We start from the raw sequence: 25,326 nt of genomic DNA, 5'->3' as shown, positions 1-25,326 counted from the left end.
AGAAGTATTTTGCCAGTAATGATAATCAATGTATCAAAATCAATAAGCTGAATAAAGAATGACTGGAGAGATGATTAATAGTAACATAAATCACAGGCTTTTGGCACTTTCAAAATTGCAAAAGAAGCAATATGCGTAGAGGGTTTTTGTTTGATTGTGTCATGTTTGTTGTGTTATATGCTAAAATAAGCATAATAAGAATGATAAATATTGTATGTAACTTTCTATCCTAGTTTGCTCCAGGTTTTAGTACATACAACCTCCTCCTTCTCCTCCCTGCCACATCCAGTTTGAAAGCCAAACGTTTAGAATTAGGATGCCATTAAGATGCAATATCTTGGCAAAAGAATGCTGAAAAAATGTTAACTATACTCCATCTTTATTTTTCAAGGTAGTCCAATAAGTGGAAAGGTTAGCATTGAGATTGCCAAAAAAAAGCAAATAAGAAAGGAAAACAAAGATGGTGCTTTTGAGGAAGGAAAGTGTAGAGACTGTCTCGACTGCTGAGCTCACTTTTCTTACTGAAAAACTCTTTCCAATTGTATCCTACTGCAATTAAAATTGTGCCATTATCAGTATAGATGCGTGGGAAAAGGCTAGGAATTCTCACAGGTGGTGGAATACAGAGGTCTCAGATCCCATTGCACTTATCTAGAGCAAACTCAGCACTTGCTGCAGAGAGAAACGTGAGGAGTTAATGTGACTTGCACACACTCCGATGTAATACAAATTACCTTTGCAGCTTCTGTAAGATAAAAAGCTGTCATATGCTCCAACAGGGGTTAAGTTAGTGAGATTTAGGAAGAAGGGATCATGCTTTGAAAGACGCTAGAATGGGCTAGGATAGACACAAAGTGCTTCAGTATGAGGCCAGGAAGCTCAGTGATTTAAAGATAGGGGCCTCTAAACCATGGGTTAACCACATAACAGCATCTTTAACTACCTTGAATCCATCCGAGCAATGGCTTTAAACATAGCTTATGGGTTGGAAAAAAAGATAACTAAACTGATTTTCCCATTTTCAGAGAACACATTCTTAACCCCAAAATTATTTGGAAGTTTTTTTAGTGGAAAGATGGGATAAAATGTTAGTAGCATTGATATAAAATTTGCTCTATTTGTAAATGGAAATACAGAACAGGATTGCTGTGGTGTTTCAGGGCCATTCAGAGCCCTTTCTGTGACAGTGACACAGCTGCCTGGCTCTGAGAAAACAAATTCTGTCTGATGATACTAGTTTCTAGTCCTTGCTCAATATCACTACCAGCCGCACAACATATGAAGTTCAACATGAAAGAAAATGAAACTGTGAACTGTGCCTATGATTCATTTTATTTAACAAATTAAGAAAATCAACCATGATCACCCTCAGAACGGTTCCCTTCTGAGTTGACACCCAGCTGCATACAATGCTGCCAACGTTCAAAGCAATTCCACACATCATTTTCTGAAAGGCTGTTGATGATCTCCTTCAGATCCAAAAAAAAATTAGTTTCTTTGAGCAACAACCTGATCTTTGGGAAAAGGGAGCCAGGCCTGCCCAACAGGGTGGGTGCTTAAGCACAGTGATGTTATTCTAAAAACTGCTTCACAGACAAAGCATTGTGGGCTGCCGCACACTGACATTTTCTGATCAGGGGTAAGAAAACATCTATATTTGAATACATGTCCACTCATGCTGAGTGAAGCGATCGAGTGGACCCTCATCTCACTGTGACAGGTTAGAACATGTTCTATAACCATCTCTTTGTCTCTCCCCTCCCGCTCTTCGTTCCCAAGCCATAGGGTTAGTCTTGGTTTTTTGTGTGTCGGACCTCATATATTACCACAGGTCTCTTAGAACTAATGAAGTCCTAGAAAAAAATGTGATGTTGGCTATAAACATTGTAATGAGTTTCTCCTTAGCCCATAGAGTACAAAGGAACTACAGGAATATATCAGAAATAAACTGAATAATCTATATAATTTTCAGTTGATATGCTGGACATAACACAACAGTTTGAAATTTAATGAATAAGAAGAGCAGGAACAATTCTTCAGGCAACTGCTATCAACTCAAAAAAAATCCCTCCAAGACAGCAATGAGTATCTAAATTGAGGCAAGAATAACTGCACACAAAGAGAGTTAATTGAGATACCTCCAGCATTAGTTGTATAAACAAAGACTAAATCACACTGCTAGAAATAAGCTGTGAGAGTGACGGGACATGTGATAGATTGCTTATTAATCAGAAAATCTTTGCTTCTTTTTCCAAAATATCTGTGCCATGTTTGAATTTTGTTGTTTACCCTTTTCAAATAATGTTACCTTAAAATGCAAGGTGCTTGGGTGGAGGAAGGCTGGTTAAATGGTTCACTTCTACATCACTGACCCCTTCTTTGACTCTCAGCAAGTTATTTACTTCTACACTTTTAATAATACCTGGGATGTTACAAGAATAAATATAGTAGTGACTATGACACCCTGACATGTTTCAGTATTGAACATCATGTCAACAGCTTTGAATAAGGAGACTTAAATAGCCCTCCTTGGAAACCAGATTCTGCTGGGAGAAGTAGGAATAGAAGTTAAATTAGTCTAAATGACAAGAATAAGTATTATTAGAGGAGTTCCCCAGAGGGAAGATAGCTGTGCCCTGGCCTGTGGGTAGCAAGAAATCAACTATAATGGCAAAGCACAGCAGCGAAAGGAAAGAGGAGGATAGGGGATGTGACCAGGAAGCTATAAAAACAAATCCATACCAAAACAGGAACCTAACTAGTGTCAATACTAAGACATTTAAGGAAAAACAAAAGCATTCCCTTAGGTTCAGTTGTACCAGAAGTAATTTTTAGGGCGAAGATGGTGCTGTCAGCTCGTGGGCTGCGTGTTATTTTGGAAGTGCTCAGTTAGGAGTTGCCTAATATGGGGAAAAAAAAAGAACAGCTTGGAGGGAAAAGGGCCTTTGATGGAAGGGGTGGGCAGGTAGTGGCTGCCCAAATTAGCTGGTAGTGGTGGGGTGGTCCCAGAGCCACTGTGGGTTTGGGGGAAGGCCACATAAAGCCCTCATACTGGCTGGGGAAAAAGACAGTCCTTGGAAAACATAAATGTCCCCGCAGTGCTGCCTGTGTCCTGCAGGCTCAGCAGATAGCCAGGGTTTCAAGTCCTGCCTGCTTTGTTAAAGCAATGGCAGCAGCTCAGTTGTCTCTCTTGGCAACTGAGATTTTTGACAAGGACTTATGCTAGGGATTAGGTTGCCATCACACGACTCTCAGCTTTAAATAAAACCAGAGGAAATCAGGGGAAAAAACCAGTCCTGGTGGCTTTAAAAAGGTTTCAAGAGCATTGAAGTCTATGAGCACTAGATGAACTGGGGCCACAAGGTATAGCTAAAAATCTCCTGAAACACAGCCTTTGAAGATTATGTCAAGATTTTGAAAGTGTATGGTTGCAATAGCAGCAGAGAGATAGGACAGTGAGTCCGAGAGCAGGGCAGTGGCTCATACTCATGTAGGTGCCATGGCACGGAAGAGGCAGGACAAGGTTTGCAGCTGCTGAAACAGCACTGAAGGCATCTCAAGTCTACCACACCCTGCCATGGTGTAACAGCAGTGGCAACTGCGAAGATAGGACTGAAGCTTGTCTAGATGAAAGCAGGAGGTCTGGAAATGATTTCTTAGTGTACTTGAGGATCTTCCCTGGGGAAGGGAAGGGAAGAGAGGGGAACTAAGTTACCTTTCCTCGGATTTCATGAAAGGAAGGTCAGGTTTTTGTAGTGAGACCATGCCCCTGATAGAAGACGGGAAGTGTGGAAGTCCAAGCAGCCACTCATGTAGGTGGGGGGTGTCAGCATAGGCTGCATAGGGAGAAATCTGCTCTGCATGATTTGCTCTGCTGCAAGAGGCAGTGAAAGCCATAGGCCTCCCTTGGGGCACAATGTGGGGAAAGGTTGTGGGAAGATAAGAAAAATGCACCTACCAGAAAAGGGTAGGGCAAGAGTGAAAAATTAAAGTCTCCTGGGGTGGTTATACTAAGCTACAATAAAGGGGAACGGAAAGGATACGAAACCAGTGGCACTCTTTTACGTAATCCCAACTAGCTTTAGGAAACTTGTTAATTTCCATCAAAAAATAGGGTCCCATGGTAACAACATTTTAAAGGCTCTAAAAATGCTAGGGAGTTGCAAGTGTACTATAGTGCTGCACCGAAATGTAGCAGCATTTCAGCAAACAATTTAGCATTGTGGAGAGGAGAGCTTCTCCCCATGTGTACAATGGTAACACCCATGCTCTTCCAAAAACGTCGTACCGTTCTTTCACAGACCATGAGTTCAAAAGGTTTGTTCAAAGTCTCACAGAAAATTGTAACATAGGGTTTGGTAATTTTTTTATAATCTAGGGGGTTTATTTTGTTTTTGTTTTTGTTTTTTTCTTTTCTTGTTTTCTTTTTTGTAGTGAAAGGACAAAGATATACCCTTGGGGTCTTGGGCCTACTGTCTCAATGCTGAGCCTAATATCTAATCACTAAGCTGCCCTGGACAGCCTACTTCATTCTTCTTTTCCTGGTGTACAAACAAGGGACTCCAAGAAACAGACAGCTAGTAACTTCATTTCAGGGTGGTCATTTGGTTGCTTCTTGAATCAGGCAGCTTGAGATGCTTGAAAACAACTCAGTGTATCTCCCCCAGAGGATACATATACATCACATCTCTGATGGGTCTAAGCTTCCTTGGCCTCTGTCCAGGAACATCCAGATTTCCTGACTCATGGCAATGTACCCTGTCTGGTTGTACTTCATTAGCGGCAACTACAAAAATCAGAACAGTATTCTGCTGTTGCATAAGTTTTTCCAAGCGGTAAACAATAACACCCTGCGGTAAGCTTTATTACATTTATCTTGGAATTCAAGATCCACAAGAGACTGACTCTTGTTATTTTCTTTAATAGTAACCCCAAAAGACTGCAAGTTGTTATTCTTTAATAAATATTTTCAGGATAGCTTACTGTCTTATTAATTAAATGTTCTGAAAAGGATGAAAAAATGTTACAGAAGCTACAAGTCAGTATTTTTTCTTCTAGCTGAGAAAGATTGTTATGACTTTTTATTGTCTTATCAATTTTGTTGTTATATCAGCACTTACATACTAAAATAGTAGGGGTAAGTTTAGGGCTACAGACAATGAGAATAATTAATAGGAAAAAATACATTTCATAGGAGCAGTAACATATTGTTCAGTAAATCCTACTCTATGTAGCTCTTCTATACTTGCATCTCAAGCATTTGTTTAAAACATTTTCAAAGCAGTAGCATTATCAACTGTCTCAAAGCAGGTTTGAAAATAAACAGTCCTTGACTATTAATGTGGTCCCTTAAAAGAAAACCCTGTCTGACACTCATATCTATTTCGGAGCTACGATTGCTCCATTCTCCTTCTCGTGGCACGGTGCAGCTGCTCTTTCTTCAATATTTCTGCTGACAGCTACAGCTGACAGATAACATTTCAGTTCACCCCAGCATCAACCCTGTCTCAAGGCTCCCTTACTTAGACTGAGAAGTCTGCCTTCCTTGTGGCTTTACCTGCATCACAGTGCAACTCCGTAACTATGATATTATTCGTACTGGACCCTTGCAACAGAGCAGCAGAAATAGAGCTGCGGTCAGTACGTGTTCTGGGGAAGGACATCAGCCATCCCACAGTTGCTAATGGCATAGCAACAGCTCCTCTTCTTTCCCTTACTTCATCTCCTGTCCCACACTCTAAGAAAATAGGCACCTGAATCTGGAATAAAAATAATATTGCATATATAGCTATGCAACATATCCATTGATATTTATTAACGATGCATTATTTGTCACCTTTTTAATTACCGTTGTAGATATATTTGTTATCATAGTCAATATAAAAAAATATTTTATCCATCTTAATGTATAATCCTTTGGCATACAGGCTTTGATTTCTTGGTTCATAGAAGTTATGTACTAATCCATCAGTAACATCGTGGCAATTCATCCAAAATTTTTCACAAGTGTAGCACTGTTTTTCTCCCAGACAGAAAACAAGAACCTTTACAGTCTTTACAGTTCTGCCCCAAACCTATTGAGGCTGTAAGAGGGGCGAAGAAGAAAGTGGAGGATAGTTTGCAGAAGCCGGCGTGTAAGAGAGACCCAAAGAGAAAAGCGGGAAGGAGGCATCGCTCAGATAGTCATTCAAAGGAATTCCCAGGAAAATTAATTATTATTAAGACTGTGCATATATCTCTACTTTTTTTATTGATGGTTGAGTCTAAAAAATAAAAAAAAATAAATGCTTTGCTCTGTTTTTTTTAGGATGTGCAGTGAGACATTATTTTTTGTTTGAGTTAAATATTTTATCAGACTGCAAAGATACTTTATTATGGGGCTCTTCTAGCAAAATTTAAAGATCAGGAAGCCAAGTGAGACTTTGGAACCGTGAAAAGAACTGAAACAACCCACAAAGGAAAATGTTAGAATATTTCATTGATACAATAGAGGGATTAAACACAGTCTTCCACCTCCCACGGAAATACTTTAAATGCAAGGTATTCTGATATGACTGCTTCCCTCTCTGCAGAAAAAAAATCTATGTTGTATGAAATACATGCAAAGTCACAGAGTTGTTGTTACACCCTGTGACCGGCACTCAATCATTTGTATTCAAATAGCCATTTTGAATCATGCAGACAATTTGAACAACAGTTTCTTTCAGTATAGAAAGAAGTTAAAACTCTACTGGGCCTTGATAGGGAATTGGGACATGTGGGAAAAGAGAGCAGAGAAACCACTTTCTTGTCATTTTCCTGCTTCACTCTGATAGTACCTCTGACTTCTTGTGATGTTAGTGTGGGGGAAAAAGAGATGGAAATAACAAAAAGAACTGTTTCTGCCGTTCGCACATTCCATTTTCATTTTTTGTTTCTCTGAAACTTTGTACTGAATTTGACCCAAATCTCTTGCAGAGTCTCAAACCCGTGCTTTAGTTGGGATGAATGGTTTATGAGAAGAAATTGCCTGGCAGAATTTCAGCTGCAGGCTTTATTGCCCTGCCATGTGCTGGGAACCCCCAAGGGGGAGGTAGCAGGATGGATGCCTGACTGTAACACCAGGGGCTAAGTAAGAAATGCAGTCCTTGAGCCTTTAGAGATAATATGCGGGTGCCCCAGCCCTGCTCTAGGCAAAGGGAACTGATTTAATGCTGGAGAATTTTGGTATTAACCTCATGTTCCTATTTCTCTCCTTTGACTGAACCTAAGCAAGCACAAATCCATCACTGAAAAAAAACATCTACCAGTACAAATAAATAATATGTTGACACTATACTGTGAAGAAGGAAAGGAACCGAAGTTTTTTGTGAGTCCGGTTATGATACTTCATTACGTAGTCTTTGACAATTTAAGAAACACCTAGTGTGGGTACAGTTGTGTTTTAATTTAATTTTATTTTGTCTTCTTTGGAACAATTCTCCTTCCGCACACTTCTCAAGGATGGTGACATCTTTGCAATTCTGTCATGCATTTCAGTGGAGTCATTGGAATTCTAATTCTGAGGAGTAGTGATTCATCTGAGTAATCCCTAATATCAAAACAGTTTCTTTATGGAAACAAGCCCTAAGGCTTTGCCTTAACCAGCAAACATTAAAACTCTATTGTAGTAAATAGGTCAAAATTCCCAAGGACATCGTAGAAAAGTTTGGCAGAGTGTCAGGTTCATCTTAAAAATGCTGTCGTAGAGCATTGCAGGCAGGAAAACATAAATTGCAGACGTTATGTTATTTTTATATTTTTTCAGAGTGCTGCCAAAACAGGAGATTTGCAGATCAAATAAAGGAAAAATCTTAGGAAGTTTGGCTGAAACTATTATAAGGAATATTTAGCAATTTCTTAGGCCGCCTTTGAGAATGTTCTGTGTATGTCAGCTCACCAACTATGAACATCTCCTTTCTTCATATACTGTTAAGAAACTATGAAATCCACTGAGAATAAGATAATGAAAATCAGAACAGACGCTACTTCTGATATTTCAATTATGAACAAAAATATATGGAAAATGCAAATTTATTTAATAAAGCTTCTGTTTTTATTTTTAGTATCTTTAATTTTGAACACAGAAGGGAGAGAATGTGTTTGTTGATAAGCAGTCTTATCAGCATAGGTACATTCTGAGACTGAACGGACTGATTCTTGAACTAGTTCATCTTAGTTAACTGCTTCAGCAAGTTTCTCTTAAATTTCCTTTTCAGTCCTCCCTTAAAATCATGAGAAAACTAGTAAAAATCAAGATGTTCCATTCAAGTGCTTTTGTGAGACTGACATATTTCTCTGATCTAGAAAATAATCTGAAACTCCGTTAAGAGAGGCGTTTGAAGGATTTCTGTTGGTCTCATGTTTTGTCATTGTGTTAGCAAGTTTATAACTGAGAATTAGCAGTAGATTAAAACAGCAAGTATAAATGTGAGCAGATGTTAAATGCTAAATTAAAAGGTATGCCAGCTGACTTAATGCGATGTTAAGCTGGGACCTAGAAGAGAAGACATACTGCAAAGCAAGCTGGTAACGAGACCCCTATCTAAGTCTGCCTGACATTTTTCATTAACAAAAAATCCCGTCTCATATGAAGCCCAGTTGTTTACAGCTTTGCCAGACTTCAAGTTGTTCAGGCTAGATGTCTGGCTGAATCTGAATTGGCTTTGGAAGTTTCAAATAGAATGCTTTGAGCATTTCCAGGAATGAGACGAGAGGAAATTGTTGTTTGCCCATGTGAAAACAATCCCATAATCATTTTGCTGAAGAGCTTTAATGTCTCCATGTTCCAGAGTGATCTACTGAAATTCAGCCAGGGCACTGCTCTGTGGCAGCAGTCTGACTTTGGCCATCCCTGTGAAAATTATGCCAGTCTAAGAGCCTCTGAAAAAAAGTATTTCACTGAAAATACAGGGTAGAGATTTGTAGCTAACGTCTTATGAAAGCCCACATATGCTGATACTGTTTCAGTTCCTCACATCCAACCTGTTGCTGTTGTCTTTTGCACATACCAATTCCAGAGAGTACCTCCACCTCAGGATTACAGGGTTAAGCAATGCTCTTCCCACATCTTCATCCGATGCTACAGCACTACAGCACAAAAACAAGGTGAAGGTTCTTGGTTTTCTCTGTTTCAACAACACTTCTTCAGCAGAGCCTGTGCCATGGTGGGAAAAAAAATGCAGATAGCACGATTACCCTTGCTGCTAGGGAGTACCACAGGGAAGGAATAGCACTGTGTCAAACCCTTGTATGAAACCTTTGTACCTGTCAGTCAGGATCTCTTTGCCAGTGATAGATATTGCCCACCACCTTTGCTGTGGAATGGAAACTGTCTTTGGGAAGGCAGAGGATAATCAACCATCACACTGACATTTTGCCAGTGTAAATATGCTTTCATTAGGAATTTATCTGGATCTTCAGTTGACTCATTTGGAATCAGAATTATCTCAGTTCATGTCTCTCTGTGGCCTGAGATTTGTGTCCTTGCTCTGTTCAGCATTCACCGTTGCCTGACAGGCGACATGGACTTCTTTCTGGGTCCCAGTGTCCACCTCAGCTGACCTTCCAGCTGTGAATTTGGAAATGATCATTTCCAGTCCATCTTCAACAGCTGCAACAGTGCAGAGTCTGACATCCCATCTGCATAGCACTATGCTTCCCTGCAAAGCTTCTTAGTTCTTCCCTTTGGATTTGGGCACAGGGCAGGCTCCTGAGTCAATTTGCTCAACCCACATTACTTCTGTAGAAACAGGTATGGCAGCCTCTGTTCCCACGTTTTTACTATGCTCAATCTTCTTCTCTCTGCTCCATACCTCCTCAGGAATTCATTCCATCTGACTGTGCCATTTGTTGGAATGCTTCTCATTCGCTTGCCCTCCTCTCAAAAATCAAGGCTTTGCAGTTCTGCTGCAGTTTTGTAGAGCAACGACAGGCATTTTCACTTCTCACCGTTTTATCCTTGTTTGAAAGCAAAATGGTAACGACCACACAGAAACTGTTAAGAATTTAACACTTTGGCACTTTGGCTACATGTGTTTTTCAGGAATCTAGACAATGCCAGTGCTGGTTCTCTGACCCTCAGTCCAGTTGTCACCGGGTGGTCACACTTCCATTATTGAACTTCCATAGCCTTCAAAACAGGTTGGCTATGTCCAGCCTGCCAATCCCTAGCAAGGCTAGTCCCCAGCCAGTGCTAATTCCTGAACCATTCCAGGAAGACCACTGGTTAGTCCATGCCAAAATTTTGACCAAGCCCTGGCACTGTTTAATCGACAAGTTTAGATGTAATCCTCATGCCATACTTGTTTGACCACATTAAGTGCCTGGGATCATCTGAACAATCATATAAAAACCTTTCTGCGTTACAAAGATATATTTTACAATTATTGAATCAGATTCCTCTAAGATTATAGATCGAGTGACTGCTTTCCAAGAATATTTTGAACTTCCAATGCTGATTTTTCTGAGTTAGCTCCTTAGGCATTATTTTAGTATCTCCTCTCCATCCCCCTTTTTTACTTTCTACTGTTCTGCTTCAAATGTCTACTTTCTTGTTCTCTCTTCACCAAATTAGTAAAAAAAAAAGCAAGCAAACAAATGCTGATAATTTTAATGAAGCTCAGGGACCCATCTTGCCACCTGAACTCTTGTAATTAATGAGCATAGTAGATGATACTTCGGTCAGATAAGTCAAAACTAATAATGCTTCGTTGGGCTTTAGTGCTTCATGGACACATAGTGCTTAGAGCTACAGGCACAATTGTTGGATTTCACAGGACTATCTCATTAAAAATGAAGCATGTGAACAAGAAAAACAATGCCAGGGAAAAAAGGCTTATTTTAACCATATGTAGTTTTAGAGGACTGTCTTTTATCGAACAGTATTTCAATAAGTGACATAAAAAACTCATACAGGTAATTCTAAGCTGTGTCAGAGGAGAGAATAATAATCATTCCTTGATGCATCAATGGCTAAACAGTAAACAGCCAACAAACCATCCAGAAACTCAAAGAATCATTTGAAGACTTGGCTTCAGCAGAATGGAGCACACGACTTCTTATGTAGTGGGAACATCAGGTCATGCAGGGCTTTCTACACTGTTCCATGCAAAGCAGAGCACTGGGGTCTGCAACAACTCCTTTGGATTTGATGCCAGCTGAATCCCTTGTCCCTTCTCTCCTGTGAAAGGACAGTGGTGGTACCATAGAGCCCCAGGAGTTGTATCCCTTTTAGGGAAACAGAACCTCAGAGGCAACTGTGTCCTGAGTGATACCATAAAGTTAAAAAGACCGTATCTGGTTTTGCATAAGTTTTCAATGTCGTGTTTACAATGCATGCTTTGTTAAAGTTAGAAACGAATATATCACAATTTTAAAGCAGAGCAAAAAGACTTTTATCTGCCAACATCCCTGTTCAAATCCTTTTCCAAGAGCTGATGAAATCATCTGACATAAAGCAGAGCAGCGGCTGCATTCTTTACAGAGCTTTGAGTGATGTGTATTTTACCAACTCATCCGTGAGAAAGGGATTCTTGAACAAAATGGCCAAGTGAAAGAAGAGATAATTTTTAAAATATGCTTATGTGGAATTTTAGCTGTGACATGCACCGGGAACGTTGCTAATGCTTTCAGATATCAGACTATTCTGCAATTGAGAAACAATACAATACATTTTTAAATTATAGCTCTGAAAATGTAATTTACGTTTCCAGTACTTTTACCTGAAATAGTCTTTTTGGCTTAACAAAAATTTGTACATAGATTGTTTAAAAACTTGCAACTCCCTCAGTAATTCAGTTGAAAAGTTTCTCAGTAAAAACTACTACATCAATTAAGATAAATCTTTAAATATATGTTAAGATTAAGATCCTTTCTGTTCAAGATATTCACCTTTAATTTTAGGTACTTTAGGCATTACTGAAAGCTTAAAAATATTGCTGAAAAGTGTGCTGTGACATGTGAGCCATGGCATTCAACTCATTCACATGCGCAGTGATAAACAGCATGCTCTGTCCTTCTTTCTGTCCATGGGAAGAGTTGATTTGGGATTTAATTTAAGGGTGAGGCAAGTGCTTTTGAGATAACATTTTTGAGTTCCCTGCTGCTCTGTTCTTATTTGCAGACCCGTTAAATACTGGTTTGCAAGAACAGTTTTCTTATTTGAACTGCTCAGTAATGACAACAAATTTTTGTGGTTTAAGACTAACAAGGCAGTTCCAGAGCACCTGATGGGAAATATTATGATTTTTGTGTACTTCAGCTGAGGATACAGTGCGCTTCTGTTGTTGCAGGGTATGAATTACAATTTTTCTTCTAAAAATAGAAGTATTTTTCATTCAGGCAGTAAAGGAAACATAACATTTACATTTAAATTGATTCAATAAAAGCATCCTCAGTGAGATAACAATACGTTTCTCGTGTCAGAACTACAGTGGAATAAAGAAGCCGGCTTTCAAGGACCCAGCCACGACATAGTAATTTAAAATAGCTGAGCATCAAGTCCTTCAGTTTTAGCTCCATGTCCTGTCATGAGCAATCAGATGAAAAGAGAGAAGTTCACCAAATTAATAGTAATACACCAACTAGCTTTTCCAAAGCCAGGTTCATGCCTTGTGCTCTCTCCACGCCAACTCCTGCAATTCAGTCAGCTGCAGGGAACTCCACAGTGTAATTTGTGGTGGCTGGGGACAACATTTCTGCTCTGCTCTGGGCAAGCAAACAAACCAACCAATACTCAAACCGGCAGCCAAAAGCAGCTCGCCAGGGAGAGCAAGTGCAGGGCAAGGATTTGAAACTTCCCCTGAGCACTCTCCTAGCATCCAGCTATTTTCAGTTTAAGAGATTGCCTGAACATGATGTGGTTTGCCTGGTTAGCAACTATAAGGGAGTATTTCTTCCAAGTATTTCCACTGTCTCTGTCCAAGCTGCGTTAACTTCTGCATCCATGGACAAGAGTTCTGTTGGGTGTGTGTAGAGCCACCCTGCTCTGTTTGTCAGTGGAGACTGCTTTAAAGCCCACATAAAGCAAAAATAACCAGCCAAAGAGAGCAGATGCCAGGACATGACAGGGGCATAGACAGTTTTCTACTAGAATTGTATGGGTTTGAAAGATGTCCAAGTCACCCACCTTCCTTCATAGACACAGCTGGGATGAGAGGCAGTCAACTCCAAAGCCCTGTGGAGCTCAGCTCCCTGAGCTTCAGAAGAGTGAGGAATGGTGAAGACAAGACATGGGTCTCTGGCTGCCACGATGCACAGAAATGAACTCATGATTCTGAGAGATTCTTGAGAACAGGTTTGCCTTCACAGATGATGAATAAAACACATGCACATGAAATTTTTGCCCAGTGGTCTAGATCTAAAATTAGTACCATAAACTTTCAGACCACCCCTAGACTGTTTCCCCCTCCAGTTTCCAAGAAGCACAGAAACCATCAGTCCTTACTTAGGGAGGCTCTACTGTATATATACCAGTCATAATGAAGACTTAATTCCAACAGTGCCTGTAGATTCCTATGTGAATCCTTCTGTTGTACCTGATAAACAACCCCAAATGAAATAATGTGGATAATTAGGATTATTTCAGACACCTTTCAAGGCCCTTACATATCTTTGCAGACTCACTTGTGAAATAAGTTCATGATCTTTGCCTTATCAGTGTGTGGCAGCTCTGTGTAGGATCTACAGGCAAGATAAGATGGTTCTTTTGTAACACTAGTAAGCATCTGTTAGGAATCCCAACAAAACTACTAATTTATTCCATGTAAACAACAGGGAAGTCATGAGAAAATACAAGCTCCTATACTACCAACTACTAGCTTCGCCTACCACCACACAATCACGTTTAAGTGCTGCATTTTGATCAGGCTCTTGCTGAATATGACAGCTGTGCTTAATTTATCTTGTCTAAAACAATGCACTGAGGAGTGACCACTTCCACTGGACAAGGAGATGATTTAATTTATGGGTGGGTGAAATCAGTCTGTTTACACAGTAAACCACATACTAAGCATTGAGAATAAAATGCCTAACTACATTGGGTTTTTTGCACAAGCCTTTAAGAAAAATCTGTAAGTTTTCAAATGAAGATTAGAATAATTTGACATGTTACTGGGCTAGGATGACATTGCTATATTTGCAATGATGGAAAAGAGATCAGACATCCTGCTTTAAATTAGTAGGTGATACAGTGTTTTATGTTACTTTTAAAGTGGGAGTAACGAGTTAAGAATTAGCAGTCTGATGCCAAATAGATCTTGACAAATCAAAGGAGTAGATTTTGTAAAAAGTTTTGAATTACTGATATGTAAATTCAGAATCTAGTGCCAGAAACATAAATTCAGCATATAACTGCTTTTTAATAGGGATCAAGTTTTTTATTAAAAATAGCAAGGATATTTCTTCCATGTATGAAAAAATGTTTCAGAACATCAGTCTTCTGAAAACTCATCAGTTTCCATTTATTCATGACCAATTTTCTTCTGAAAGAGTTCAGAGCACGTGGCCAGTTTCTGTTCAAATCAAGCGCTAGTTTTGCTTGAGACAAAAATAGCAGTTTAAGGAGAAATCAGGACTGTTTTGATGTGTATACATCATGTGACTGCTGAGGTAAATCAGGAACATGAAAAATAGATCGCTCTTTTCACTGAATCCTTAAAAATATATAATGACAATAGAAACAGAGGCTATGATGAAAATCACTAGCATTGTCACACCCAAAGATAAAACTGACTGCTTAGTTGAGAAGAAAAAGTGTGAAGAGAGCATGAAGGTCAGATGTTGAATAAGAAAAGGCTGGAGAAGATGGGTGGATGAATGTACATATGGTAAAACCAAAGGGCAACAAAATCAAAATGAAAAAATATATGCAAAGTTGTGTGGACAAACACAGATGTAAATGAGTGCTTGATTTTCACCATGTTTGCCTAAAGCCAGAAGCTTAGAATGCTTTCAAAAGAACTTTTATATAAGGTAGGAAAAGACATTAGAAGTCAATAATTCAGGTGCTAAGCCATCCGTTAACTGGTGACAATGGAGAGATGTTTTCATTCTACTGGATCGTTTTTTTCTGAGTGTCTAACGCTGAATCTGAAGAGCCGAAATTAGCATTGTTCACAAGAAACTGGTGATTTTCAGCTTCACTGGCTAAGAAAGTGAAAGGCTAATAACAATAACTCCACCTTAAATGGGAGTAGAGTGAATCAGATTAAAGTACTATTAATTACCATAAGACAGAATATTATGGTAAAGTTTTGAGCATCTTCATAGTAAAATTTGCCTTCTCTGTGCTAGTATGCTTTATGTGAAGATAGTGTGCTGCTGTGTTTATCAAAGTTTAAAAGAAGAGCTACAGGAAAGTGAAAATAGGCATAGTTCCATCATAGCCATAGATTTGTCCCGTCTGGCGGGGCTCTGTGTCTGTGTGTGCACTTAGAAAGAAATAATTTTTGTAAATGATTGATTTTTATGTAAGTATTTCACTGCTTTTGGCGAAAATACACTTTTTTTCCCCGAGCACTTTTTTCACCCAAGAGGTTTTCTGCTTTGTAGCAGTTCACAGGTTTTTCCTTCAGGCTCAGCATAGGTCCCTTCCAACTCAAATCATTCTATGATTCTGTAAGCAATCTTTTAAGCATGAAAAAACTGGAATCCTATAAAGTGTCTCGAAAACCAGACAGCTCTATTTTTAACAAACTATCTTTCCTCTCACGTGTACAACCCGTGCTATGACCAAAGTAAATGAGAAACAATCATAATTCTGTTCCTTCAGCTATATCTTTTGGATACCCTCCAACATGAAATGCATTAGCACAAAAATGTACTTGTCCCTAATTAATTTATAGCTTAGAGCAGAACACCATAAATAACAGTTGAACTTCAGCTACAAAGGTTTTAAAGTCATGGATAAAATATTGTGTAAAATTTGTAGTAAACCTAGACCACAAGTAGAACTAATTATCAGCAATCTTAGGAATTTCAATGATGGACAACCGAACGTAAAGTATGTTTATTTTGTAATATTTTTGGGTTCTATTGAATTTATTGTCATTGCAGGAAGGAAAATTAATTAAGTTTCACTGCTACCCTGAACAAATACGCTTACTAAAGTGGACCGTTTGGCTGGGGGGGTTGATTTATTTTCATTTAAAATACCTTGAAACACATAAAGTATGCTGGCATATCTTGTTCTGAAGCATGCACAGCTAAAGGCTGCAGAATCTGCATGACATACTATAGCTTTACATAGGAACAGAGGACTGGGAAAGATCTAACAGGTCATCAAATCTATTGTCCTAATACTGCAAGAATCTAGTTTTATAATGCTCTTCATAAACTTATCGAGTTCCACCGTGAGTGCAGTTAGGATTTTTGCTGCTGTTCCTCTAACTGGAAAATTGTTCCCAAATCTCCTTGCTCCAAGTGAGAAACTGTTTCTGGGGTCTAGCAGAGATTAAATTCTGGCCAATCTGTGCCAATGGGTTCCCTTGCCAACGTTACATTTAGTTTAAATGGCTCTCCCATCTCCCTGATGTTTGCCTCCTTGATATATTTATAGACAGTAACTGGATCCCTTAACAGACTTTATTTTGCTAAGCTAACAAGCCAAGCTCTTCATTCTGTCTTCTCATATGATAGGTTCTCTATTCCCCTGATCGTCCTAGAAGTCCATCTTTGTACCTGGACAAGTCTGAGGTAATGTGCTACAAATGACCAAGTACAACAGTCTTGTATAATAGTATAATAAAAGAAACCATAGCAAACAGAGTAATAATTTCAGGCTTGTAGGGATGTACTGTGCCAAATATTTAGGAGGTTGAGTAAAGGTTTCAAAATCTTTTAAGGGGATCTTTATTAGAAAACATGGTGTTTTTTTCTAAGCTGTTGATTGAAATTGCGGTATGAAAGTTTTTAGAGTTATCAGCCAACAGAGTATGCAGTTGATTAGATTTCTTTATAGTAATCATTGAAGAAATGGATCTGGCATTTTCAAAGTCTGATTGACAATAACGACTGAGAAAATTCCTGTAAACGCTGTATAGTACTTGATAAATCTTTCCTGGAGAAGCCACAATTGCATTCACAGGTTGACTTTAAGAAGTTTCAGTGGCAGAGTTCAGGGTGTTTATTCCCTTGAGTCAGCTCTGCAGAGTGCTTCTGTCAATGTCAGCCACTGGAAAACAGAAGAGAATGTGAGGACAACTGATGCCACAACCTCCCAGGACCACAGAAAAAAGGATATTTAGCCAAATCCAGTATCCCCTGGTCTCTTGTGCCATAGCTTCTTGGAAAACTCCAGGAAACTCCTGACTCCCAGCTGTTAAGACTGTGACAACAACCTTTTTTGGATGTTTTCCTTTCAATTCTTACCAAGTTGATAGTTTAATCAAGTTTCAAGGGTAGCTTCACAGAAACTTCTCCCCAGTTGTTCTGAGCCTGCCATCCCAGTGTTTGGAGCCATGATCACTAGACTGTGGGGTGCCTCTGTTAGTTGTGGAGCAGAGACATAATTGGGTTGGGGGGGGCATTTGTTTTTCTACAATCCTGTTTTTCTCAGAAATAAAAACACTAGCTTCTATTTTAGATTCTCTCTTTTCTGTAGGACAAGGAGAAAAGGGCTTTTGTAGTACCTGTAGGGAAAGAGAAGCACAAATTTAAGCTGGTACATGCACATATGAAGATCAATGAAAATTAAATGTTTTTAAAATACATGTTATTTCTTAAGCAAGGGCTGAAGGGGATCCCAACCATGATTACAAATGGTTAGATGCATAATACAGGAAATACATGTTAGGGCACTGCATGGGTGGCCACTTCGTGGGGTCTGAGAGCTGGGAGAATCCCAGTGGGGAGTAGTGGAATGGGGATTCCCCCAGTTCTGGGCATCAGGCACTTCTCTGGTGATGGGGATGGGCTGGGGTCTGGATGGGCTGTAGGTCCCCAAGTGGGCTCAGCTCAGGTAGGGCTGAGCTGGAGACTAGCCCTGCTGTGCCAATGCTGGGGCAGGAGCTGATGGCTCAGGGAGGGGCTGACATGGGATCCTGGGCCCTGACAATAAATGAAATGGGACTGTAATTCCAGCAAACAATTCTATTGATAATAGTTGTCAACGAACAGTCAATTTGATACTGGAAACCGTCGCATGCTGCCTGTCCCCATGGTAGCCTGTGGGCTGTGGGAAGCAGGTGTCCCTTCAGACATCCTGAATCCTTCTCCCATCACACTGATGTGGCATAGGGTGCTTGCCAAAATCAGTTTCCGTTTGTGTCCTATTCTGACCAGCAATGCGTAGTGAGACCATCACAGAGTCCCACCAGACTGTCCGTCCAGAAGGACTTGGCCATCATTGTACCATTCCCAGTGTGGCAGCCTGGGCTTCGACCTGCAAGGGACTGAAAAGCAGCTTTGAAAGGTCTTTGCTTTCCCTGGCCATTCCTTTGAGGGTCCTGGGAACTGGGGCTTTAGATCAATGGGAAGATGGGGACTTTCATCATAGCTGTCGTTACGGTATCTTGGCCAACCTGCCAAAGAAAACTTCAGCTTTCCTTCTGCTAAAATTGGTTCCTTGATCCGTTGTGCATCTGGGGAAAGGGGCATGCTTATGTGAATGAGGAAAGCTGAGAGGCTTTCCCCAAAACAAATCTGGAGAGAATCAATAGCTTCATATTACTGCACTGAAAGCAACAAACAAAAGTGGTTCTATTCAGTGCATTTGATTAAAACTCTCAACAACTGACATGCAAAAAAAAATTGCCCAAGAGGCATCCTGCTGTGCAAAGGGTTGTGATATTATTGTAGCCCTATAAGGTTAAAAATGTTAGTAAGGCGAAGTTTGCAAGCAAAGCTGCTTCTTTCATTAGCGTAATGGGTGACTTGGAACATTTATATATATATATATGATGGCTGTGAGTGAAATACCAGCTTTATCTAAGTCAGTGGCAAAACCCCATGGGCTATTCAGTACAACACAAGGTATAACGGAGAGTATTTTCTTTAAATACAGTGATACTAATCCTGTTTCCTTTGCTCACCACGTTTACTGTAACATCACTTAGTTATTACAAAACAGAATAAGGCAAGCATAGGCATAAATATTATCTCAAGATATTTTAAAGCTTAATGAAACAAAACCATTTTCCACAGTAGTGTAAACCATCTACCTTATCGTGCTGCTTTGTAAAACATCAGAGAATCTAAATAACTCAAGTCCTAACTGTGTTTGGGGATGTCCCCTGTTGGGAATATTCAAGTGTAGTTAATACACTTGTGAGACGACTTTGGAACAATATACACTGAAGGAAAAGTCCTCTTAAATGCCTATTTTTAAACAATGTTTCCTGTGAACAAGATTTCTGCAAATCACGAACACTACTTTTGGTTTTGCATTCAGTGCATGAGATTTTCATCTTATTTAGACTTATGAAAATCCAGAGTATGTTCTTTAAGTTCAGAAGATTCAAGACAAATGAGGTCAGAGTTTGACCTATTAAGCTTTGGTTCACCATTTTTGTAATCTTAATAATTAGCATGAGCTGGTTGACAGGAAACTATTCTTTGATTCTTATACTTTGTGAATTGCACTGAAAATTAAGCTCTTCATTGTGAAACATGGCTTACTTTCTTTTATTAGCTCTAGATAGTTATATATTAACTTTTAAAGACAATAGTCTCCATCCTTCCTCTGATCAAATCAGTGAGAAAACTCTCACAGACTACTTTGCACAGCAAACCTTTTGCAGGGCAAAGAATAAATTTCTGTAAATGCCATGTGCCTCATACAAATTATTTCATTTTGCTTCTTGTAAACTGTCATGCCAGATGTGATTCAGAGCTTGTGGGTATAACAGCATGATAACCTGAATTCTTACACTTGTAAGAGTTACTAAATAAATAGATGGGCAATTGCTCAAATTTCTCCTAGAAATAGGTGTTCAAGACTGAATTTTAACAGTAATGTCACTACTATGAATTAATTGTTATTAGGAGAAAACGGAAGTTATTTAAATAACAGTCAGTCTGTAGAGTTGAACAAAATTGTTACTGTTTTCTTTAAAAAGTTCATAGCTTTGTGTTTTACCAAAGGAAAAAACTCCATGGTCTCACGGCACTGACAAGCCCTCTGGTACCCCAAGTCCGGCCACTGAGACTACCCGGACACATCGCTGCTCAGATCCATTGGCTTTGATCTTCCCGTGCTAGCTGTGTCTGTAGTGGGTCTGACCTACGAAAATTTGCTTATACCATAACTGTGCTGAAGTTCAGAAGGTCAGGGCAGAATTCAGGGAATCCACAAGGTGGATTCAAATTCCATTTGTTTATGCAAACTAATCAAATGCATGAATGACCTTTTATCAACACGAGATGTTGTTTCCCTCCAGTGTTATGGCTTCGTTCCCCATTATGCCCTGCCACATCTCCAGCTTTCCAGTAGCAATGCTCCCAGCTCCCTCCATTGTCTGTTAGACCTCCACGGTCTTTGGGGTTGTCACCATGTCCCCAGCCTTTCTTTGTTCGCTTTGTAAGCTGTGAAAGAAACTAGTCTGCAGCTCTTGCTGTGCTGTGGATTGTCCAGCTTGGCCCACCAAGGGAGTCTCGTGTTCTCACTGAGCAGCTAGAACTCTGCAGGTTGCATGCAGCGTGACTAATAGATAGGTCTACTTTCTGCTTTCATTTCATCATTTCATTGCATTGCATTGCACTGCATATATTCTACTCGTCTACTCAATGAGGAACCCCACATTGCCTACCAGTTTTTTTCTTCCCTTTTTAGAGCTGGGTTGGGTATTTGGTTTGGTTTGGGTTTTTTTTTTTTGATAGAGGTGTTTACTTGGTGTTGATTACTCAATTAAAGCAGAAAGCCGCAACTTGTGGTACCAGCTCTTAGGAGGCAGCGGGAATTCAAGGTTTTGCCACCTGGGTTGCTATACTGTATCATACCTGTAAACACATTGCCTACCGCATGCTGGATACATCAAGTCAATGTACAATGTCATGGCTTTGGAAATACATGGATAAAGTCAATAGGAATCTCTGAATTAAAAAAATATAAGTATTTTCAAGACACTCTTAAGGTTGGAAGTCTGTGTTTTCTAGCTAGCCAGCTGGCGGGCAGGCACAGTAAGTAGAACATGCTGCTTCTGTCTTTCTTGTCGCTTTCTCTTGTGTGCAGCCCCTGAGCCTTATCTTTTCTCTAGGGAGCAGCAGGGACTCCGGTCAGCCTCAGGTGGGAGCAGCAGAGTGATGGCACAGGGACACCACCATCCTCAACTCCCTCCTCCCCTGTCCGGACCTAGATTCTAGCAAAGCCCCTGCTCTGGAAGCATCCCTCAACACAGGTATTATTTCTCACCATGGGCTGTTTGGCTGACACATAGCAGATTCCAGGGGGAGCCATGCTCCTAAATTAATAACATTCAGGAGATGTCGTTGCAATAGCCTGGCTGGAAAGCAACACTTGAGCTTCCTGCAGATGTCAGCTCCAGGAGGTGACCAAAATATTTGTGTCATTTCTTGTCTTTCAAAGGCTCATCTGAATTGCAGAGCCGTCAAAGCCCCCAGGGACTGTTGAGGATTACCAAGGACATCCTGAATGTACATTATTTTCCCTGAAACTATTTAGCATAATAAGTAAATAATAAGCATTCCAAGTTAACACATTAGAAGAACGAGGAATTCAGCAGGCATCACTGACTTTTATGACCGTACCAGGTGTCTCACAATATTCATCTGGGATTTCACATTGGTTGTACAGTGACCTTTATTTCCAGTTTTAAAATGTCTCACAATGCTGGAATATAATTTGAAATTGTGAACCCAGCTCAAAAACTGGAAGGCAATAACTAAATGATTTTAGAAAAATTACACAACTTTAAGCCCAATATCGTATAATATTTTAAAATGTCTGACTCAATTGGAAAGCTCAGGATTGTCTTTATTAATTATGTCCCCGGCAGATCTATCTCAACAGTCAGAAAGCAACTCCATTTGTAGTAAAGGATTGCAAACATGATCTTCCTGGAACTGAAAGCTGTGCATTGTGCAATTTTTATGGCTTGTATAGCTTTTCTATTTTCAGTTGGTTGAAAACTGCAATACATCATATAATACTCCTTCTGTCATTCATAATGCTAATTTCCATTAACGGCATAAATAAGTTATTTTCTTTTTTAAACTTGTATAGCTACTATTTTGCCTAAAAATGTTACTCAAACAAAACCTTTACTTTTTTCTGATACAAAGCTGATGTGACTACAAACTGCTAATGATTTGTTTCCAGTTATGGAATTTTTAAACCAAACTGAAAAAAACCCTACATGGTATTTTCTTTTTATTTAAAAATACACATGTGTTATTAAGTCTAGTAACTGTCCTATCACTTTGATGGACCATTTATTTAATCCTCAACCTTTATAGGCATTTGGAAAAGTTTTTCTGAAGTTTTAGAAAGCCTAATAAATTTGCACTTTTCAGCTTTTTCTGAAGATACAACAGGAAAAACACTTCTGGGTTTTTTTCTTTTCCAGAAATGCATCTTCAGGGTATAAGAGATCAGTCAGTGACAGGTACACACACAGAACTCTCCAGCCTTGTTCTTGCTTATTTAAATAGAGATAATGTTGTGTATTTGGCTACCTTCAGGAATTGTTTGAACAACATTATTTCATACCCTGGCGGAGCAGTGGGCAGGGGAGCTAAGCCTGCTGCTGGCGCATGAGTTCATGATATCTGTGCCATAATGCTAAATACTGGGTTCTGACAATCTTTTTATTTATTAGATATTCCTATCCCTTCAATTATAATCCTTTCTCTTCGACACATACGCTTATACAAGTCCAAGGTTTGCCAAATACTTTGTGTTTGCTGCTTTCCATGGGATGTAGCCAGGTGATTTCTAGAGCCTGGAAAGCCAGTGCTACAACTGAGCCATGCTACCACGCTGCCATGTCCTGCCAAACATTTTTCCATGAAGGCTTTTGCAGGTTTTTTTATGCCAAAAAATAATATTAACATTTACATCAGTAAGTGCAATTACAATGTATTCTTGCAAGCATGATAGCTACCTTACATCAAGCACATGGCAAACTCCCAGCTGGGAGACTTTTCATATCATGTTGGTTTTGCAGTCCTGTAATTGACTGACAAACTCGTGAATGATATTTGTTTTTATCCTGATTGTTCGGCATCAGGTCAATGGTGTTGTACAGGATACCAGGTTTTGGAATTAACTTGGAATTAACTTAATATGGAGACAAATAGCTTTTTTTGGGCTTTGATTGAATTTAATAGTTTCTCTAAGAGAGTGATATACAAATCCTAAAGCACTGTGCCAATAAAACAAAATCTGAAAGTGTAACTTAATAGAAATGAACATGATTAATTGAATATAGTTTCCTAGCTGATATTATAATAATAAACAAGTATATGTATTCCTCAGATTACATTTAGTTTAGCAGAGTCTTTCAGATTTAAAGATATAAAATACTTTTAATAATTTGTTACAGAAATATTTACAATATCAACATCAGGACTTTGTCCTGACTTTTCTTTTTTCTCAGTGCAGGCTCAACTGAACAGTCTGAGCTTGCTTTTTCTGGACCGCTGACTTACCAGTAAGCTACTGTGTGCTCTGGAGACCTGCCCTTTACTTTCAGCTGGGCAGGTCTGACAAAAAACTCTTTCTCCTCTGTAATTCCTGCAGCGCGCATATGGACAAATACAGATAAGGAAAAGCTCTTATCTATGTCCTTGTGCAGAGACTATTAGAAGGAAAGAGGAGGTACTCAAAGCTCACATAGGTATTGTCAGTAGGGATAGAATCAAACAGTAAGTGAAATGTAAAATAAGCATGTGAGAATACTTACTGCTAAATCTTTTTTCTTAGGATAACTAAATATAGTACCTTAATCTGACAAGAGGTGAATTTGCTTCCTCACAGCAGGAAAACTGGTCAATCTTTTTTCCCAAACCACACTGAGAAGCTAAAAAGAAACAACAAAACCATTTTGAGCAATTCAGAGGCAGGAGGGATAATTAGGCTTTTGACCATAACTAGCATTTACACCTGAGTAAAGCATTTACTGCCTGGGCAGTGCTGCCGAGTCCAGCTCACTCCCTGCAGAGCCAAGATATGATGGAGCTGCCAACAGCAACTGCAGCAGGTCCTGGCCAAGGCCATGGGTCTACCACACATGCACAGGAGAAGCAGCCTAAAGTAATTTCTCAGTCACCTAGACTTCCTTGAAGGCAGCTGAGAAATATTTAAGTAAACAAATAAGTAATGCTGAGACATTACATAAATGCTGGGTCAGACAGTTTTTCACTAAATAAAGAGGAATGGTAATTTCTGTATTTAAGTACTACTTGTTTACCTGATTTCTTACCTGATTTACCAATCATACACCATCAGTAAATACCTCTCCTACTGTTTTTTCTTCTCAGATGATGAGCAAACTTTTTGGCATTATTGTGAAAAGTCAAATCAGTCTTTTAAATCTGTACTGAAAGACACAGTGATGCCTCAGTATGTAGAGGCACCCACCAGCAACAGTGACCCACATTGCTTTTCTCTCATCCACCTCCTCATAGGAAATAGGAACTTGAAAATTTCATGATTAACTTTTTTTCATAATTACATTAATTATTAAAAATGAGTCTCTAGTTTCATTTATTCAAAGTAAAAGAAAGCTAACATAGAGACATTGTTTGTTGCTGTTTCTTAAATTGCTTGGTTTGGGTAATAATGGCAAAATTCCCCCCTTTTTCCTGCCAAGAAAAAGAGTTCGGCACATGAGCTCATTTCCCAGTTAGATAGCCCAGTAAGGGTGAGCTTTTGACTCTTTTCAGTACGTTTTAGAAATACTGGGTCCTCTGCTCCTCTCAGCAGTCAGTGTATTGATGCTTTGTAGAAAATCCATTCCAACAGCACAAGCCACTTGATTTTGTGACTTCATTAACACAATGTGCAACTGTGTCAGATGCTGATAATGAGGTGCCACATAACTGTTATTGCCTTCCCACCCAACAACAAATCTGGCCTTTGTGATGGGTGACACCAGTTTCTCAGTCACTTTGCTGTTGTGCTTAAATTAGGGGCATAACCTCTTTAGAGAGGTCAGTGGTGACTCAGAGGGGCAAAACTGAGACCTGTTAGCACATGCCAGGAGCAGGTGGCAGGAGTGCCCTCCAGCCAGGTCCTCTCATATGGAGGCTGGAGCAACGTCACCTTCTGCCTAGCACAATTTTCCGTGGAAAGAAAATCAGGGAATGCTTTCCCTGATAGACAGGAGCCATGGTGGCCTTCAGCAAGTG

The 25,326-nt window shown here is 39.5% G+C and overlaps 1 protein-coding gene across 3 annotated transcripts in view; it reads left to right on the top strand.

Moving 5' to 3' along the window:
* The window catches only part of FILIP1 (filamin A interacting protein 1), a 113,771-nt gene that overhangs the window by 8,041 nt on the left and 80,404 nt on the right, over positions 1–25,326 (top strand). For 2 of the 3 annotated variants that reach the window (XM_009564759.2, XM_054062223.1), the window contains exon 2: positions 21,213–21,353. The exons of the other annotated variant lie outside the window; for it this stretch is intronic. The gene's annotated coding sequence lies outside the window, so the exon portion shown is untranslated. The remainder of the gene's footprint in view (positions 1–21,212; positions 21,354–25,326) is intronic. 3 annotated transcript variants of the gene reach the window in all.

The sequence above is a fragment of the Cuculus canorus genome, chromosome 3 (assembly GCF_017976375.1).
Source record: "Cuculus canorus isolate bCucCan1 chromosome 3, bCucCan1.pri, whole genome shotgun sequence".
NCBI lineage: Eukaryota > Metazoa > Chordata > Aves > Cuculiformes > Cuculidae > Cuculus > Cuculus canorus.
Note: the sequence above shows the minus strand (reverse complement) of the source record. Positions and strands in the feature narration are given on the sequence as shown.